The 17,200-nt window shown below is 36.2% G+C and overlaps 1 protein-coding gene across 1 annotated transcript in view; it reads right to left on the bottom strand.

The window, feature by feature from the left end:
- LOC148939167 (lachesin-like) overlaps positions 1–15,971 on the bottom strand; it is a 336,515-nt gene extending 320,544 nt beyond the window's left edge. The window contains exon 1 of the mRNA XM_089106648.1: positions 15,915–15,971. The gene's annotated coding sequence lies outside the window, so the exon portion shown is untranslated. The remainder of the gene's footprint in view (positions 1–15,914) is intronic.
- Between the last annotated feature and the right edge of the window lie 1,229 nt (positions 15,972–17,200).

The following is a 17,200-nucleotide window of genomic DNA, read 5'->3' as shown; positions in this document are numbered from 1 at the left end:
TCTGCCCTGGGGGTTTTCATAGAAGTCTTGTCGTAGAAACTTCAAAAAAGGCTCATTCGATTGGAAATTCAAAGGGCTAGTGCCCTTTTTAATAGTCCAAATGGATTGGAGGGCAACTAGCCCCCAGGCCCATCTTTCCCCCAAACACATCCAATCAAAATTGTGAGATGGCCATTTTGTTCAACGTAGTTAATTTCCAGATAGAAAATAGGTTTTTGAGGAGGACACTCCACCAAAACCCTCAAGTCAAGGGTTTTAATTTAAGCCCTGGGGGCATATAAGGCTTTTATAGAAGGCATTGTCGTAGAAACTTCATAAAAGGCTCATTTGATTTGAAATTCAAAGAGCTAGTGCCCTTTTTAATAGTCGAAAGTGATTGGAGGGCAACTAGCCCCCCCCCCATGCCCATCATTCCCCCAAACACATCCAATCAAAATTTTGGGATAGGCATTTTGTCAGCGTCGCTAATTTCCAGATAGAAAATACGTTTTTGAGGAGGACACTCCCCGACAATCCTCGGGGCAAGGGTTTTAAGTTATACCCTGGGGGCCAATAAGGTTTTTATAGAAGACATTGTCGTAGAAACTTCAAAACAGGCTCATTCCATAGGAAATTCAAAGGGCGTTTTCCCTTTTTAATACTCGAAAGTGATTGTAGGGCAACTAGCCTCCCCCCAAACCCATCATTCCCCCAAACACATCCAATCAAAATTGTGAGATAGCCATTTTGTTCAGCGTAGCTGATTTCCATATAGAAAATATGTTTTAGAGGAGGACACTCCCCGTAACCCTCAGGGCAAAGGTTTTAAGTTACGCCCTGGGGGCATATAAGGTTTTTTATAGAAGACGTTGTCGTAGAAACTTCAAAACAGGCTCATTCCATTGGAAATTCAAAGGGCTAGTGCCCTCTTTAAAAGTCGAAAGAGATTGGAGGGCAACTAGCCCCCCCCCCTGCCCATCTTTCCCCCCAACACAGCCAATCGAAATTTTGAGATAGCCATTTTGTTCAGCGTAGTTGATTTCCACATAGAAAATATGTTTTTTTATGAGGACACTCCCCAACAACCCTCAGGACAAGGGTTTTAAGTTATGCCCTGGGGGACATATATGGATTTATAGGAAGGCGTTGTCGTAGAAACTTCAAAACAGGCTCATTCGATTGGAAATTCAAAGGGCTAGTTCCCTTCTTAATAGTAGAAAGTGATTGGAGGGGAACTAGCCCCTTGCCCACACCCATCATTCCCCCAAACACATCCAATCAAAATTTTGATACAGCCATTTTGTTCATCGTAGTTGATTTCTAGATAGAAAATATGTTTTTTAGGAGGACACTCCCCAACAACCCTTAGGGCAAGGGTTTTAAGTTATGTCCTGGGGGATATAAGGTGTTTATTGAAGGTGTTGTCTTAGAAACTTCAAAAGGGGCTCATTTGATTGGAAATTCAAAGGACTAGTGCCCTTTTTGATAGTGGAAACTGATTGGAGGGCAACTAGCCCCCCATGCCCATCATTCACTCAAACATATTTAATCAAAATTTCGAGATAGCCATTTGGATTAGAATAGATTATTTTCCTTTCATATAGAAAATTTGTTTTCGAGGAGGATTCTCCTAAAAGGCCTTCAGAATACGGATTTTAAGTAAATTCGATGGCGTACATAAGGTTTTTATTGAAGGCGTTGTCTTAGAAACTTCAAAAAAGGCTAATTTGACTGGAAATTCAAAGGCTTTTGCCCTTCTTAATAGTCGAAAGTGATTAGTAATATTTTTTGTTGTTGTTGTTTTTTAGACCAGGGCACTTCGTATCGAAGGAGTTGTCGTGGGAACTTCCAAAGGGGCTCATTCGATTGAAAATAGAAAGGGTTGATGCCCTTTTTAATAGTCGAAATTGATTGGAGGGCAACTAATCCCCCTTCCACTTCCACCCTCCCATTGGCCCATTATGTTTAAAAGCTAAATATTGCCTTAAGATTAAATCAAAATGCACTGTGATAATGCTAATTCCCAATAAGACATCTCAGCAGTATCCCAAGAACGACTGAGGGTATTATGTTCAAACTTTCGAGGCTACTTCTGCTCTTAAAATTTAACCAAATCAAAATAGTGTAAGTGTATCCAAGCTATCAAAGAAAGTAAACAAATTTTTCTGCGAATGGTATCAAGTTTTCCATTTCAGGTCAACTAGAGAAGGTATGAAACTAAGTTAAACAGTACTATTTGGGTCAAGATTTTTAAAAGGGTGTATGTTGTTAAAAATTGCTGAAAAATTTTCGCAAGTATACAAATCGAATGCCAAACTATTAGGATTTAAAAAACGAAATGGTTTAAAGTACTGCTTTCTTTTTCACTCAAAAGATTGTGTAAATATACAATAAATTGAAATTAAACTAAAAAACTGTTTCTACAAGCTAGTCTTTTCAAAGTAGAGCAAATAACTCCATTAAACAAAAAATGAGCAAAAATAAAATCAAATAATCTACCAAGCTCGAAACTACCACAAATCAGCATCAATAAATAAATAAAACCCAAAACGAACAAAAATTACAATAAATAACCGAATCAAACTCAAAACGAGCAGAAATTAACATAAGTTGGGCGCAAAACCCCTATGCCGTCCCAAGGCCAGAACAAAATTTGCAGTTTACTGGAAAAATACAAATGAATGTGCATTTTCAATTTAATATACATATACTGATATTTAGTAATCAAAATGTTAAAATTATTTGATTTATTAAAGTTATAAAAGTCAAAACATTTATATTTTTTCAGTAAAGTGCAAATTTTGTTCTGGTACATAGAAGTGCAAATTTTGTGCTGGCCTTGGGGAGGCATAGGGGTTTTTCGCCCAACTTATGTTAATTTCTGCTCGTATTAGTTTAACTCGGTTATTTATTGTAATATTAGAAAAATACTGGTAAAATATACGGAAATTTGCGATTACTTCGACATTTAACGGGAAAGGTAAAATATGCACATATGCTAGGCTACTTTGGTTCTTAACAGTTTTGTTTCTACGTATCTTGTACTTTTTATACTTTGTTTTGTGAAACAGAATACATAATCAAATAATATACATTTTATAACCCACAATTTCGATTTTACAGATATGGACTAAAATTAAAGAATCCCTTTTTCTTTATTTTTAGGTTAATAGATTTGAATCGATTGATCAGCTTCAAAAATAACCCATATAGGCTATTAAAAATTCGGTTAAAATAAAAGTTCATATTAGCCAGTTTTCATTACATAAATAAAGCTACTAATAAAACATAAAAGGAACTCAAGTGAGAGAGAGAGGAAGATTTATCGACAAAACATACAAACAAAAATTTATTACTACTTCCCCTAAGAAGCAAATTTTGTCCTTGGGGGGGGGTAGAGAAAACAAAATCCTTAAAACAAAAAGAACACTTGGACACCGACACCACTAATAACATCACACTAAACAATAAATATAAAAGAACATCATTTCTTTTCCTCCGGGAACATCATATGAACAAAACCCCCACAATAAATATATAAATCAATCAATTATCTTAACAGTCTCCAATTATCTTAACATTGCTGGTTAAACTATTCTATTTCGTGAACCTGTATAAAAAAACAACAACACAAGAACATAAACGGGAAAAATAACTCTTGGTACATAGAAGGCAACACTACCCCTTGTGTCGTGAGAATGAACAGTAGACCTAATGGATAATAAATCAACGAGGCTGAATATCCTGCTGCAGTCCGAATATAAACCACAAAATATAAAATTCACGAAGGCCTGCAGCAGACAAAATTTTTAAAGTTGGGTAAACTTCTCGAGCAGACTTACGTGGAGATATGTCAGCAAATATCGTTACTGCAAAATTTTGTAGAACTGTTACTGGTTTTGGGATAGATGGAAAAGTCGAAAGAACAATAATGTATATACGGGTGTATTAGAGAAAAATTAAGATGGCGAAGGACAGATTTGGGAAAACAATGTTGGAGTTTCTTCATAATGCTTAGATTTCTTGCTAGAATTTTACTAGTTAAAGTTACATGTTGCTTAAAAGATAAAGTTTCATCTGTTACGATCCCAAGGTATGTCAAAGAGTGTATCTAAGGTATTTCAAGGTAATGCATTCAAGTCTCCTTTTTAGCTGAACAGGAATTACCAGTTGTATCAGTGAATACTTTATTTAAAGCTTTTCAAATGTCTCTGATTACCACGATCTAGAATTAATAAGTTAGTAGTTTTAAAAATTATTTGTTTTAACATGCTTATTAATCAGATTTAGTTTTGGGTATATTTGAAAAAAAAACCACTCATTTAAAGGTTAATGACCATAAAAGTAGAAAACGAGCCAATATATCAGCCAGGTAAATAAGCCAGGTAATAAAGACAGCATGAACATTCAATGAACTAGTCTGTCGTAGAAACAACAAATAAAAAATTGTGCGCAGAGGAGAAAATTGACCCACGAAACAATTAAAAAGTACACGTAAGAGCAAAACAGCGAATTAAAACTGTGATACAACGTGATACAAAAAAAAGAAAAAAGAAAAACAAGAACATCGTGAAACATAACCCTACTTGAGGTATTCAAATTTTGGGTATTTGCTCGAGTTTACAGCAACAAGTCATGAAAATATCTCGTATTAACTGGATTATATTTAAAACCGATGCACTCTGCCTTTTATATTGCAAAAAAATGAGAAACAACAGCAACAGGGAATATCACGACACATAACCCTTAATGCCGCTGAAAGTCCTGAAATTCGAGGTATTTGCTTGAATTTACCGCAAAAAGTTACAAAGGAGAGTCGAATTAACTCGATTTAACTGGAATTAACAAGCTACCTCACATCTATAAGAAGTTTGTTACCCTTATTGGTGAATGAAACATAAGCTAAAACACATGCATTGGCGTACGGAAGGGGGGCAGCTCCCCCCCCCCTAGAACTTCAAATTTACACTAGATATGGTTGATAAAGCAGTTGAAAAAGGTTGATGTTTAAAAAAGCAGTTGATAAAAGGTAGATAGTTGTATAAGCTAGAAATAAACAACAGGAATGACGGAATAGAATTCAAACAAGAAGCAAGTATCCATGATGTCTTGGTAATATTTGGCTCTAATCTAAGAAGATTGATTAATGCTAAAGCTTACTGATGGCTTTAGATTTTGGTGATTACTTTTTTATACATATTCCTTAGGTCTGATAGAACTTGCTAGTGATGTAAGGTTTTGTGAACTGACAACATAACTTCAGCCCACCACCCTTCATCACAGAATCAGCTGCCCCCTCCCCCCTAGAAAAGAAGCTACGTACGCCCATGAACATATAGCCTATAGAAATGGCCAGATTTCGCTCAAAAATCGCAAATCTTATGACTTAAGAAAGCACTGCCTTGCAAATATTGCTTGTGTTGAAGTTCGTCCACAGCCATTGGTGAGGGATGGGGGGACAAGGGAGAAGGGAAATCTCAACCTAGATTTTGTAAAATACCTTTTTTGTATCTTCACAAAAAGAAATATCCTTGCCTTCCGCACTTTTTCTGAAATGGCCCCCTTGCCCACGGCCCAGTGGTGTTTTGGCCTCTCTTGCACCTTGGAAAAAATCTTGATTAGCGCTTTCCCCTGTCTCCCAAGAATTTTAAAGACAAGAAAATTTTCATATACTAGTAAAATTTTCCATTCATTTAAAATCTGACTTTTCTTACTTTAGCCTCTGCAAATTATTAATTATCTCAACAACCCTGTAAAATAGGAATAGGCTTTAATACGAAATATATTAAAAAATATAAAAATTAATTGAATTTGGTCAACTTACTTATATTATCAAGGAATGGTGAAGAAAATGAAAATTTCGGATTCAATTTGCTTATATTTACCGGCAACTGCACGCTCTAAAATAAAATTTCAAAAACTACATAGTGATTATAACCGTTAGGTGGTTTATTTGGATTTTGGCACCCCCCAGACCTTACGTGCCGGGGCAAGTGCCCCCTCCGTCCCCCGAAACCACCTCTGCCACGGCCATAATCCTAAACAGGACAGGTTCCTGTCCTAATAAGCTTGAGATTCAAACACTCAATACAGTTTGTTATTTTAACGGGAACTGACAGGGAAGACATTTAACCTATGATGAGTTACTTCAGCAAGCTATTAATTTCTCCTTCCGTCTGAAAGTAGCTTTAAGAGAATTTCAGTTCCGATCTATGCCTTTTTTTTTCAAAGTGTGATAAAATTGAAATTCCATATTCAAACTTTCCCTATTAGCCTTAAACGGTTTTAAGCAAATTTACTCATTAACTCCCGGTTTTTTGAGAGGAGGTTGACTTAAACTGCTTGGCAAATGATTTTCTTTGGATTAGAAGTGTTTCAGAACCAGCTGTGCCCCAAGGATTAGCTTTTTAGTTTCAAACTTGGAAAAACTAACTTTGGTGGACTATACGGATTTAAGTTATTTCTGAGTCTTTCTTGTATCCCAGAATTTTAAAACGAAAGTCTAAAGATCACAGCTATAAAATCGTTTTGGATTTTCTTATAAATTGAATTCACCACTAAAAAAATTTGTTCTCTTTTTCGACATACTTTTTTTTAAAGATCCATTTATTGTATAATAAATGGGCATTAGGTAGGAGAATATTTCCTATCTAACTGGAAGTAGGAACCGAAAATAAATTAGGCACTTCTACACAAACACTACAGGGAACACCTTTCATTAGTTGCATGGGTGCCCATAAGGGGGGGGGGGGCAAGGGGGGTGCCAGCCTCCTGACTGAATGACCGTGTCATATATTTGAATTAATATAAAAAATTTTCCACAGAATAAGTTTTCAAAGAAAAGTAAAGAGCTCTATTAAGCCAAAAATGGGCAGAAATAAAGTCAAATAATCTTCCAAGCGTAAACTAACACAAATCACTATCAACCATTAAATGAAACTCAAAACGAACAGAAATTGTAATGAATAGATGAGTCACACTCAAAACGAGCAAAAATTAACATTACTAGGGCTGACAACTCCCATACTTTTTCAAGACCAGAACATAACTTAGGCTTTAATGAAAAAAAATGACCATGGATTGTCAGTTTAACTTACCTATACTGATATTTATTCCTTAAATAAAGAATGGGTAAGAAAAAGTGAGTACAAAAAGTTTTTACTTATTTAGGTAAAAAAAAGTGAAAACATTTAAACATATTTTGTTTTCAATAGAGCGCAATTTATGTTCTGATCTTGAGAAGGCATGGGGGTTATCAGCCCTACTAATGTTAGTTTTTGCTCGTTTCGAGTTTGACTCGGCTATTCATTCTAATTTTTGTTCATTTTGAGTTTCATTTATTTATTGATAGTGATTTGTAGTAGTTTTACGCTTGGATAATTACTCGACCTTATTTCTGCCTATTTTGGGCTTAATGGAGCGCTTTACTTCCCTTTGAAAAGGTTGTTTTGTGGAAAAAGTTTTTTTGATGAATTTCTCTTCGTTTTTTATTGACAAAGTCATTTTCATGAAAAAAATAAAATATTTTAATCTTTTTTTTTCTATAAGAATTTATAGTTTGGTTGTGGAGGTTTGACATGCCCAATATCCCTAAAGACATAGTTGCTGGACCGTTCTACTATGATGAACAAAATAGTTGTCTCAAAATTTTGACTAGATGTACTTCGGAAATAAATCAACTTGAGAGATGGGCTGATTGCCCTCCAATCTCTTTTTACTCTTGGAAAGGGCTCTAGAACCTTCAATTTCGAATCGAATTAGCTTCTTTAAATGTTTCAATGAAATTTCTAGCTATTATAGAGTAGTGCTGCCTATGATATTGCTTATATGTCTTTTTGAAAACCTGCATGTATACAGTTTTTTTTTTGTTTAATTAGAACACCCCCTAAACACTACCTAGAAGTTTCACCTTATTACTCTAAGCGTCATTAGTTACAGAAACTGTAGTTGTAGTACTAAAAGTATACACATAGTGCCTTCTGGCTAGTTCAAAATCCCCCACAACTTACTCTTAAAGATCTAACTTAATAATATAAGTTGTTCTTGAAATATTACTTTGTCACCTTTTTGAAAGTCCACATGCTCATAGTTTGTTTTGATTTAGTTCAACGCCCGCCTAAATATTTCTTATATTTGATTACTGAAGACATTGTTATATTCTCTTTGGACTATTGGCTACAAAATGGCTATCTCACAATTTCGATCGAATGTGTTTGGGGAAAAGAGGATACCAGGGAGAGGGGAGGGGCTATTTTCTCTCCATCACGCTTGATTCTTAAAACGGAACTAGAAGTATACATTTCCAATCAAATGAGCCTCCTCTAAAATTCACAAGACCCCCTCTTCATAAAAACCTTACATCCCCCGGGGCATAGCTTAAAACCCTTATCCCCATATTTTAGGGGTTTTTTCAACCCCAATCGCCGTATTATGAGATGTTTGGACTATTTTTTAACAAATGGCTATCTATCTCTAAAAATTTATATCAAATGCATTGGGGAAAATATGACGGGCGGGGGGGGTATAGCTGCCCTCCGATAAATTTGACTCTTAAAAATGGCTTTTCAACTTCCGATTTCCAATCCAATGAGCCCCCTCAGAAGTTTATACGACCACCGTTTCCATAAAGACCTTAAATGCCCTCGGGGCATACCTTACAACCCTTGCCCTGAGGACTGTGAGGGGGGTTCTCATCCTCAAAGACATAATTTCTGGACTTTTAAACTACGTCAAACAAAATAACTATCTCGAAATCTTGACTGGAAGCTATTGGGGAAATGATTGGCGTAGGGGGGGGGGCTGCCCTTGAATCACTTTTGACTATTAAAGAAGGCACTAGCCATTTCAATTACCAACCGACAGAGTCCTTTTCGAAGTTTCTACAACAACAAATGGCCATCTTCAAATTTTTATCAAATGCGTTTCTGGAAAATACATCGTGTGTGTGTGTGGGAGAGAAGGGGGGGGGGTTATTTGCCTTCTGATGACTCTGAAGCTGAAAAGGAGCACTGTAACTTCTGACTACCAATCCAATGAGCCCCCTTTGAAGTTTATACAACCATCATGTCTATAAAAACCTTATATGCTCCCAGGGCGTAACTTAAAACCCTTGACCTGAGGGCTATATGGGGGGGGGGAATTATCTTCAAAGACATAAGTATTCTCCCTCTCAACTACTCTGAACAAAACGGCTTGCTCAAAAGTTATAATTGGACATGTTTGGGAAAATTATTTGTGTAGGGGGGCTGGATGACCTCAAATCACTTTTGACTGTTAAAAAGGCCAGTAGAACTTCTGACTACCAATCAAATGAACGCACTCTGAGGTTTATACGATCACCCTTTTTATAAAAAGCCTTATATCCCCACAAGGCATAAATTACAACCCTTGCTCTGAGGGTTGGGGGGGGGGGGTAGTCATTCTCAAAGTAATAATTTCTGGACCTTTAAACTACACTGAACAAAATGGCTATCTAAAAATTTTGATTGGTTGTATTTGGGGAAGTGATTGGCGTGGGAGAGGGGGAGCTGGTTGCCCTCCATGAGCTCTTTTGACGTTCCTATGACATTTCTTTCTATAAGAAGTGCCCTGGTCTAAAAAAAAACAATATATTTTGCCCAAATTGCTCTTTACTAAGGCAGCGCTGTCGCGCTGCCTAAGATATTTTGTCTAGAGATTTCAATTATACAACACTGGAAGTGCTGATTAAACCAGGCACTCCTCACTAAAATTTAGTCTATGGGTGCCCATGATTAGTGTCGGCATAAGAAGTTCGATTACTACTACTACTACTACTAACAACTCACCGCAGCACCAAACCGCCCGAGGCCAACACAGCTACGCACGCTCCTCCTCCACCCCAATCTATTCAAAGCCTCCCTTTTTACACCCGCTCACGAAGTTCCAATTTCCTTTAAATCTTTCTTTATGACGTCCTCCAACCCCAGACGAGGACGACCTACTTTCCGTTTAGCCCTAGACGGTTGGCCGAAAAGAGCAATCTTCGGCAATCTGTCATCCTTCATCTGCACAACGTGCCCTAGCCACCTCAACCTTTCTTTCATAATAAACCTAGAGAGCGGTATTGAACCACATTTTTCGTACAGCCTATTGTTTGAAATACGGTCAGTCAGCCGAGTACCCAGAAGAATCCTTCAGCAATTTCTCTGGAAAACATCTAGCAAATCTTCATCCGCTTTTCGGAGCGTCCAAGCTTCAGAGCCATATTTGACCACTGTCATCACTGTAGCTTCTAATATTCTAATCTTGGTTTGTAGACTTATCTTCCTATTCTTCCAAACTTTTTTTTAACTGTGAAAAAACAGCCTGTAGCCTTGGCATAGTTTAAGTATACACAAATGTTTTAGTTAAAGAGACTCAGTATGAATTATACGTACGTACCCTCCTGCTTTGAGTAGTATAGGGTTTATTCACTATTAGTAAAGTTTGAAATAAAATGAAACACTTTTATAAATAAACTTTTTATAAATATAAATAAACTAATTTTTATAAATATAAATAAAATTAAGAATAAACTTTTATAAATAAACGATGATACTTTTTCAGTCACAGGTAAAAATGATGAAAATAATTCCAATGGGGGAAAACATGTAACTTTCTATAATGACAGGTAAATTCGTTAGCTAGCCCTGTGGTTTAAACGTGGCACAGACCTATCCTCCTCTCAGTGATTTTTAGGACATGACACATTATATAATGACATATCCAAACTTGGTTTTAACGCAATGGCAGAAGTAAAACGATATCAGAATTTTTTCTTAGTATCTGTTGGGTATTAGTAATAAGTTCAAAATTTTTGACCCCCCCCCCAAAAAAAAAATCAAAATTGGTGTGTTTCAAATAGCTCTGTGGCAGACAGGCTGTGCGGCAAAGTACCAAAGAGTCTTTTAGGAGTTCAAATTCTTATAGTGATTACAGCGTTTGCCTAAATGAATTTTAATTAGGGTAAGTTCCTAACATTAATCAACAAATGAAAAAAATAATAAATCTAAAAAATCAAGACAAAAGTAATCAAAAAATATTATAGGCTACTGCGAAGCCAGCATGTCCACAAAGGCTTTGTTCACACGCAGTCACGCATCATCTTCATCAGTAAGAAAAAATATTTTTTCTGGTATTAAAAACATGTTATTTATGTCTACAGTTGCACTAAAAACGTATATTGATGAAAACAATCGTGATTAGCGGGAATTACATAGTAAAAGATTTTTGGTCATTTGAAAAAAATTATTTACTGTTTATAAGACTATATAAAACCTAAATAACAGAAAACTCTTTTAAAGCAATTTAGCTCCAGTTCAAATTTGTATTTCAGAATTTTAAACAAACAAAACTATAATTCACAAAAAAAATGTATTTACGAAAGGATTATTTAACGAAAATACTAATTTCGAACCTATATATATATTTTGATGTCATATTAAAAAATGGCTTGGAACTTAAAACAACGAAAAAAGTGTCAAATTTTAAGGAAAAATCTTAAAGTGCCTAAAAATGACACTAAAAATGAAAGCTGGTTCTTTAAATTCGGCAAGTGGAAACTGACATTGTCATTTGCGTCTTAAAAAATTTGACTTAATTTTTAACAAGAAATACCTCCCATTGGCGCCCATAAGCTGAATTTTAGGGGGGGCTTCTCTATAATAGAAATCTCAAAACAAAAATATAAAATATAAGGCAGCATCATTCAGACAGAGGGGGGGGCTGAAGCCCCCCTCTGCCTCCCCCCCCCCCCAATATGGGCGCCCATGATACCTCCATATGTAGTTCTGTAGTTTTACGCTTAGCGGGCGCCGATTTGAAAATAACTAACATGTGTGAAAAATCAGCAGAAAAATATGCGAAAAAATTATCATGGAGCTCTAGAAACTATACCTTTCCTGATTGCTGTAGAAAAGTCAACACTGCCATAAATCTAAACTGTGCATTAATTTGGATACTATTAAAATTATTCAAGATTCAAATTATTTGTTGATTGACTAACCTACAAACATTTATTTTTAGAAAAACAAATTAGGCTGGTCTGTTTTGCAATGTTTTTCCCTTTAGCTGACTATTGACATATCAAAAGAATCTTTAGTTTCGTCTGATTTAAATAATCACATTTATTATATAATTTATATTTATTCCCACTAGCCTATAGTTGTTCAACAGCCTGACTGAGCTAAAAGGTCGTACCATCCTATTAATGGTTGTAATACCCAAAGTATAATCACCTACGGAACAAGTACTGACAAAACTCTCCAAAAGTGACCCCGCGTACCCCAGTGCCTCTAGACGCAAAATGTTGTACTAATTAATCGCTCCGAGCCAAAGTACTTTGCCCCGGCCAATAATTATGCTAGAGCGTGATTCAGGCGACGAGTGACCGGGATGAATTGTGTAACTACGGTTTTTAGTTACCAGGTTCGCATAGGTATACAAAGGGTCACTTTTTTTGTATGGAGAGGATAGGTTTTGTCAGTACTTGTTCCATAGGTGATTATACTTTGGTAATACCCGACGATCAGTTGAAGATAAATTGATATTACAATTGTTTGGTTCAGTTTGTTTGTAAACAAGAAAAGTATCTGCTTGTTTCTTGTCACCTTTCAAATGTGGCTACACAAAGAGGATTTAGTCAACAAGAAGGTCTTTATAGTTGTTTAACGACAAAAGAAAATCGTAGAAAGTCACAGCTTTCAGGGATGAATAGACTAAAGATGGAGCCGGGGGTAAAAAATGTTTTCATTTTGATGTTCTTGGTACTTAGAATGGTACCTGTGTATTATATGGTGCACACTCGAGAAGTGAAGTTAGGTTAATCCTGATAAAATATACAAAATAGGATGAAAATACAATAGCAACAAAATTATGAAAACTACAACAAAGAATTATGATAGGGGGGCCGCACATAACGCATTGTATTAAATACATAACATAACCAAAATACCATCTCTATAGATGAAAAGTTTAACAAAAATATACGCACAACGTAGACTTCAACTGAGCCTAAGCTAATTTTCTTCAAATACTGACAGGCATAAACCGGTTATTGTATGACATATAGAGCAAATTCTCGAGAATGTACCATTCAATACACAAGTACCCAGGTGCAGATCTAAAGCAAAATCTTGGGGGAGGCCCAGTGTGACAAGGCTGCCAATGAGCAAAATCTTGGGGGGATATGACAAAGGTGCCAATAATTACCAAATTTTCAAATTTATTCTAAAAAGAGTAAAAAAAAGAAAAAGAAACAAGGAATGAGGGCGCCAGATTAAATCTTTGGGGGGGGGGGGAGGCCTTCACTCCTTGGATCCACCACTGTAAGTACCCTTTAATTATTAGCTTCACATTATAATTTAATACTTGTTTATTGAAAAAACTTTGGTTAACAAAGAACTATTTAACAAACCACTGATCATCTTCTGCAAAGAAATGGTTGTTTCGGTCGAACAGTTTGTGGTAAGTGGTAACCCGCTTACCATATTATTGGGTAAGCGGGTTATTGGGGCGTAGGGGGAATTATACCTACGGTTGTTTGTGGTTCCTTTTCGTATTAGGTTTGACTTGATTTATAATTCTAATTTCTACTCGTTTTAGGATATGCATTTGTAACAGAATGTGTTTTCTTTAAATTTGAAAGAATTCTTCTTCTTCTTCTCAATGAATTATTATAGAGACGTTTTGGCAAAACTATTATTGGAATAAAATGCCAAGCCCTGAGACGTGTTCCTGCAGCTGAGATCAAACTCTGGGTCTCGTAACAGTGGTCAATCCTACTCTGCCACCAAAGGACAGAAGAAATAAGAAGAAATCCTATTCAGTTATTTTCCATACAGATTGGAATTAATAAAAAAGTTTCTGATTCGTTGGCCTTAGCTAAATTCCCCAAAAATTCAAATAATCCGAACTTCGCTGGTAGCTTTTCTAGCTTTGGAATCTGATTAAATCTGAATTAGTTTGACCTGACGTTAGTTAAGCTCTCAGCTAGTCAGCTTTAAATCTTGGTATTCACTGAGTCTCGTTCTGTCTAAGGCCCCAACAACACAATAGGCATATTTATCGATAAAATAGCAGAGACCTATAAATGAAATGTGTTTGTTTTACCTTGTGTTTATTATCATATTTGTTCTACAATAATTGGTAATTGAAATGACAAAATGCTGGTTTGACAACCTTGCGTAAGCACTAATATTTCACTTTATTCCCTACCAGTAAAGCCGTATCGAGGGAGATTTCAGGGTTTGAACCCCTCCCCCCAAGTTTTTGTCCGATTCGTAAAAAACGGCAATAAATGCATGTAAACAAATTTGTGATTCGTTTTTTTGTAGCCCCCCCCCAGGCAAAACCTGGATACACCCTTGGCTATAACCTACCATCTTTCTAATTTAAGGATGAAAACGCCATAAATCTTACCGCAGACGCGTCAATCATGAATTTTATGCGTGAACGTTGGATACAGTTCACTTCAAAAAATTACTAACAATGGAACCGTATGGACACATGGACACCAATGGACAACAATGGACACACAATGGAACCGTAGCGGTCATAATTATGAGTGCGTTATTTGACCATCGTCGAACTACAATAAACTTCAAGCGTTTTACCCTTCGTAGTCTTCTTATTCAAAAATTTATCTTCCTATTTTTTTCTGGGTCTTTAGGAAAGTCTTTTTAGTAAGAATTTTACGCTAGTGCCGCTTAGGGCTACAGAAATATGGCACCTGAATGAAGAATAAGAGAGAGAAGTCTTGGATTTCGATAACTCAGATATTGAACATTCACTGGTCAGAGAAGAAGGTAAACCAGTCTGCCACTGCCGCTACAACGTCTAGTGACTGAAACCATTAGGGTTTGACGGTAAAGACTTTGGGATGTGTCTCCCATGTGAACGAGCACATACTCCCAAAATCCCGTTGCATGTAGGCAAGCTCCAAGAAATCGTAGCCAGAGAAGACCCAGAAACACACTGTACTTGACCTACCAAATGGTTCTTCGCACCTCCGTCCAACCAGAACAGGAGGGCATCACTACGGCAGCAGACTTGATGGACAATAAACGGCTCCTCTTCGTTGCCCTAGGTGCCTCTTGAGGCGCAGATGGTTTTAAGGAGGTCTAAGGTAAAAAAACGCATAGAAAAAAGGAAATTAAAATGAGAAACAATATAATCAACATGGCGAAAAATATTAAGAAAGACGGTACTTTCCCATTATATGGACATTTCTAAAAAGTGAAGTTTGGTTAATGCTAATGAAATAAAATAAAATACGATGAATATATAATAGTTTATAAACAAATTTGGGATATATATTTTCACATTAGGGGTGGGGGAAGGTCTGGGGGTAAAGCATAGCATATATTAAATACGTAACCTAACCTAACCTAGGGACCTCCCCCCCTAGACCCCAGATAACAACAGTTTAAATATCGTATACCCAATAGAAACCACGCTATCATTGTATTACTTTATAGCGGTTAACCCGTCAAAAACTGGTTTCCTTGTGAATTCCCATATAATGGGAAAGTGCCAAAAAGATTGTGAAATGAATTCGAACTAGCAGATTTAGACACCCTTCTTGCAGCGAGGCCACCTTAACTTAAATACATTGTTTAATTTATATTCACTCCAAAATTTCTTCCGACTATAACCGGTCAAACAAAAATAAAGTATATACCCATGTCAACAGGTCCAAAAAAATTTTTCTTTTTTTCACGTAATGACTGACCGGAGGTGCTATCTCCCAACCCAGCAGATATTTTAGTTTTTACTCATTTCGTATACTCGTCTTTGTAGCCGTCAAAACCTATCATTTTGATCATTTTTGGTCAAATGATCATTTTTGGTCAACGATCAAACACTTTCTTACCATTTTGAAAAAAGATCTTGATGACATAAAAACAAAGACAGCTATTTTTGTTTAGTTTACTTACAGTTTATTGTTCCGAATCTATGTTAAAAATTAATCATTTGGTTTCAATCTGCTTCTATCCTGTGAATGCCGTAGAGGCATATCTTAAACTGAGAAATTGGAGGAGCTAAGTTGTCGAATAATTCGTAAACATGAGAGGGATAAATGCGCGGGAATCTTTTCCTTGGAATATCCTTTTATGATGTATTAATTTAGGTCCATAATGTTAAATGAACTGAGAGCTGAAATACTCCAAAACATAAACGGTATTACTTCAAAATTATAAGCGCTACTTCTGAGTTGAAATTATAATAGTTTTTATATTTTTGTTTTAATGACGTATGAGGGTATTTTCTACCATTAAAAAGATTATACTAGAAAAGCGCCGGATTCTATCCAGAATGTTGGTATTTGCCGTTGTGTTGGTATTTGCATATGTTACACAAGAAAGAACGCTCTATGCCCCAACCAATTCCTTGGGATACAAAAAAGCGGGCACAATTGGGCTAAAATAAGTTGGGCTAAAATATGTATTATAGTTTGCATTTACTTTGACACATCTTTCCAAAATTGACGAAGAAAGGTTGGAAGGGTATTAGAGCAGGGAGGGGGTTACTTTGTCTCGGTTTGTTTTAAAACTTATTGCACGTGTGGACTCAAAATTACCAAAACATTTGTAAAATTGTGAAAGTTTGTTTTAAACTTTATCAAACAGTTCGGGGTACCGAACTGTAAGTAAGGAACGACTCGGCTCAATAGTAACCGAAATTCTAAAAAACGTTTTCTTTAATATCAGTAGATACATCAAAAGAATCAACTTATTCTGATTCCAAATATATAAGATACATCAAGTTTAGTGTTACCCGCCAAAAGTTACGAGCCTGAAAAATTTGCCTGATTTTTATATTGGGGGGAAACACCCCCTGAAATCCAAGGGATCTTTATGAAAATCACGCCATCATATTCAGCGTACCAGAGAATCTTACTCCAAGCTCCTTACTCCAAGCGTACCAGAGAATAAAACTTTCAAGCTCCTACCTGCAAAAATATGGAATTTTGCCATTTTTGAAAGAAGACAGATCTCGGATGCGCATAATTTTTTTTTTTCTTTTTTCGCAGGGGAGATTGTATTGAAATAATAGTCCTATAAGATCGGGAGAGGATGCATTCAAACGAAATTAAAAGTTCTAATACCAAACAGATTGGCCAAAAGGATCGGAGGGCAACCGGGACCCTTCCCATGCCCATTTTTTCCTCAATGTTATCTAATCAAAATTTCGAGATAGCCATTTTGTTCAGTATAGTTGA

Source organism: Artemia sp. Qi Xiang Cuo, chromosome 21 (assembly GCF_049724085.1).
Source record: "Artemia sp. Qi Xiang Cuo chromosome 21, ASM4972408v1, whole genome shotgun sequence".
In the NCBI taxonomy this organism is placed as follows: domain Eukaryota; kingdom Metazoa; phylum Arthropoda; class Branchiopoda; order Anostraca; family Artemiidae; genus Artemia; species Artemia sp. Qi Xiang Cuo.
This window is presented reverse-complemented; position numbering and strand designations above follow the sequence as displayed.